This window comes from Belonocnema kinseyi, chromosome 10, assembly GCF_010883055.1.
Source record: "Belonocnema kinseyi isolate 2016_QV_RU_SX_M_011 chromosome 10, B_treatae_v1, whole genome shotgun sequence".
Taxonomy (NCBI): Eukaryota; Metazoa; Arthropoda; class Insecta; order Hymenoptera; family Cynipidae; genus Belonocnema; species Belonocnema kinseyi.
The window spans coordinates 104,693,036-104,697,554 of NC_046666.1; positions in this window are offsets into that span (position 1 = coordinate 104,693,036).

The following is a 4,519-nucleotide window of genomic DNA, read 5'->3' on the forward strand; positions in this document are numbered from 1 at the left end:
CTAATCGCGAATAACTACATTTAAATATTCTCGTATTTTCGTACTAGCACACACATTTCAAACACTATCACTCACTTTAATTGCCGAAATAAGGAGGAGTGAAGTGGCCTCATTTATGATTAGTTATTCGAAACTAAAAGTGAGTGACGTCAGCATTTTGATTGGTTAAAAGCTGCAGAGTTCAGAAAAGTCAGTTATAGTTACAAGTTTCAACCTAACTAGACGTTAATTGGCGGATACTTGTCATTTCGACGTGCTCTTTAAAACCTGAACCTGCGACTCTTAAACTTTTTGGTTATTTTTTTATTATGCGGACTCAGAAGAATTTAGATAAGTTCAAAGGCATTGCGACCTATCGATTTCGCGTTTGCGCACTACGCGACTAGTGTTCGGATTTGTTTCGATATTAAGTGCTAAACTTACATGTGTGTCTGTAAGGAACAAAACTTATAAAAGAATTGTCTGTCAGTTACAAGTCCTGACTCCAAATTGTTCGACCTTATGGACGTGTTTTCCGATTCTCAATATCGGGCTTTTCAAATCTGCCGCGGCTAATGGTTTCAACCATTCAACGACAAGTAACGGACCTATACCTCAACAAATCAGTGCCACCCTGAGAACATAAATTTGAATTTGGAAGTATGTTATTATGGAATTTTGAAGGAAACCTTCTTCGTTGTCTCTAAGGGATAATAAAATATATTTAATAATTATAATTGATACATAAATTGTCATAAATTTACCTATTGCTCGAAACTAAAAAAAAGTAGTGGTTGCACAATTTGTGATCATTATTGCTTCACAATTTGCAATAGCTACGCATTCCACTCTCTTTCCATCTAGAGATTAGAAATGAGATCAACCTTCGATATGAGTCATGTTAACTAGGAAACAAAGAATTTCTGAACTTGTCTTAATTAACGATTTCCGCTCCGCCAAACGGGCACCTAGAGTTCCTGGTAAAATAGATGAGTAGTAGGATGATTCAGGAGGTGCAAATTCAAATTGGTTCAAACTAGCTCAACCCTACTATGTGTCTTCGAGGGTGAAATCGTGCTTTGAGCTAATTGGTGAACGATGTCGACATGAAATTTGTTATTGGCCCGGAATGTCGACATTCCATGCAAAACCCTTCTATGACCGCCTACTTGAAGGTTATAAATATAGGGGCGAGCGCGGGAAAACGTCAGGTTTATCCCGGAACTTTTCTAAAAACGTGTACTCCTCGGATACCTTTTTTGTTCACGTTGAACTTAGAGAATTTCACGCGAAATTATAATAATTGTGGTTCAATTGATTTAAATAATTTAGAACACCGAACTTTAAATTAAACCACTTATTAATGAATATTTGGTCCTCTGTCAATTCGGAGTTATGTCTGCTCCGGAAAGTATTTTATTGGATTTGGTAGAGTATTTTTCGAATCCAAATTATCACCCTTTCCAACTTTGCAGAGTATACGAGGAATTAAACTATATTGTAATTATAATTTACTCGCAAAGTGGAACGGGTCAATATACTATCCCAAGAGCAAATCTAGATTCCAATCCTAGTTCGGACCAAGAATCAACTTAGAATCTTAGGAATAAATTCCTTATTTTTGAATCTCGGAAATGAACTCCAATTTAATAAATAACATTGAAATCCGACGTTTCGCGCGCGAACTAAACCAAATTATTAATTTTACATCATATGAGTGAGTTAACCTATGGATTATGTGATAAGTGTACTAATTGTGAACAATCCAATGAATAAATATGGGAACTGATAAATGTTAATTATCTGTGTATAAAGTAATTTATTTATACAATTTTATTCTTCCTGACCAAATTTTTCAACGGTTTTGGCTCCTAAGCCATTCAAGTCGGCAACGGACTACAGAAGAAGAATTCTCATCCAATCATCGCAGGGTCTGATGGCATTTACCATCGGATCGGAAGGAAGGACGTAACAGTGGCGTCCCATGAGTCCAGAATGCGTTGCGTTAAATCACTACCTAGTGTAAGCTAGTTCTAGAGTGTGTGTAGTTTGTGTACCGACCCTAATCATTTTCTGATGGCGTCGTTTGTATTTTCTTTTAGGTTATAAGTTGTTAATTTCTTAAGTATATAAATTTCCTAAATCCTCGAACACTTCGACATTGGAAAATACTTCAAATTTCGCATTTATTTTGCATTGTCATGTCAGCTATATCCTTATTCCGTCACTTCCGTTTTACGCATTGTCAGTGCATACAATTCTTTCCCCATTGTCCCATGCATGCGTTTAAACGCAGATGATATCAAGGACGCAATTCAAGAACAAATAGGAAGACGTATCTTCCATGAGATCCGCCTTAAGACTCTCCCACAACAGTGATCCCAGATCTGAAACGAGATGTGGTCCAATACCTTCACAGGTCTATGTCCGTGTGAATGTATAGTAGGAGACGATATCCGTGACTGGATTGCGCGCGCAACTCATTTCTCCTCTTCTGAATTTGAAAACTCGAAGGTGCACGATTGCCGGTCGGAAAACTTCGGCGGTTCAATTTATATCCCTATCCGCTTCGAAATAAAATCCAGAGATTGGGATTTTAATATTTCCAGGTTTCGATGCTGACGATTTTCATGATTTGAATACTTCGCGCGCCTCCTTATATGCGCATATTTAGAGGTTACGTAATTTCAAGTATAAAATATATATGATGTAAATATTAATACTATTATATAGAAAAATATATACATATATTATTAATTATAATATTATAATTATGTTATATTATAATAGTCTTATTTATATCTTGATCCGCATTTGAAAGAAATTAAAGAAATTTGCGATTTTAATGATATTTCAATGTTTCGCACAATTTAAAAATAAAAATATATATGCAATGTCAAAATATTAATACAGTTATTAATATTTTGTTGTAAATTATATTGTGTTCATTATATTGTATACTTTATATTGTGTATATTATTGTATATGCTGAAAATAAATGATATAATTAAGTATGTAATATTATAATTATATATAGAATAAAATAGAATTTATTGTCTTCATTGTGTACTTGTACAAGTTTTTGCTATATTCTTTTGCTCTCTTAAATTTTCAAATAAAACGAAGATACCTATTTTCTCTCTTTGAAATTTTACCTGAACAGATAACAATTAAATCATGAAATCATTACATATTTAGGTGTCCCTTTTATTTAGGCTATATTACTCCTCTGTATCCTACCGAAAGAAATCTCTGAGTATATTCTAGGATTCTCTAGGGTCAGAGAAGCTCAGAGAAATTCTCCGCAGGCACTCAGGTTGATATATTGAAATGTCCAAGTAGTTCTTTTAACTGTTTTAAAGGCTTTAAAATGTCCTTTCCGAAATTGAAATAGAAATACGATCACGAATAAAAAGCAGAGATTCTGAAATTGAAATAAAAATTCGATCATGAATACCAAGCAGAGGGGCAATATCAATAGAGTATCCGACCCCCAAGGGTCTATTGTTAAGCTTTCGGATTAAAATTTAGAAGTAGATTTTTCAAATCTCATAGTTAACAACCTAAAACATAATAATTCGGAATCTACGGGTTTCGATGATTTCAGATATCTAACTTTTTTTTAAATGCTTAAAAGTGGAATGAATGAAACGTTTCTCGTAAGTGGAATGATTTACGCCAAAAAACACAACATTTTTAATTCAACTAGAAAATGGTATATTCGCATATAAGTAATAATTATAAATAAGTATAATGAGAGAATTCATCAATTAAAAAAAGGTGTTGATCATTTGAAGAGAAATTTAAAAAGGGAGAGTCGGATTAGCGACAGCCAACTACTGTAAATAACTCTCCCCGCCCGGTACGTGACGAATACAAAAGGAACATTATATTACCGTCGCACCACTCTTAAAAGGACTGCTAAAAGGATCTTGAAAAGGTCCCAAATCTCTCGGACTATCTCCGAGACTAAATTGTTTCAAATCAACTCTGCTTATAGTCTCAAATGGGCCAGGCTATTTCACTAGAGAATACTTAGAGATTTCTATCGGTAGGGTATAATTTGGTTATATTATACTTTTTTCAGGACTACTTGGGACTTCGATTTTTAAGATTTAAAATTCCTAGCAATTTTAAAAAGTGTTAATACAAAATTTTGTACTTGTTAGTACTTATAATTTGTAATTGTTTTATTTCAAATGATTCTCATAAATAAATTTTCTAATTTTGAAAGGCTATTTAAATTTTTTCCTTTTAATAGATAAATTCAACTTCAAACACTTAAAACTCTAGCACAAACATTTACAGCTAATTAATATTAATGTTATTATTAATATCTGTTGAGATAATATTATTATAATTATAATATCATATATAGTTAATTATATACGAGGGTAGTTCAATAAGTCCATAGAATGACCAACAAATGGCGCGCGACTCGCTCCAAATCATCTGTTTTCAGTCAGCACCACTCCCGACTAGATATATGGTGCAGTCACAGTCCACATCTTCTAAGTTTACGTGTTTTTATAACCAATTG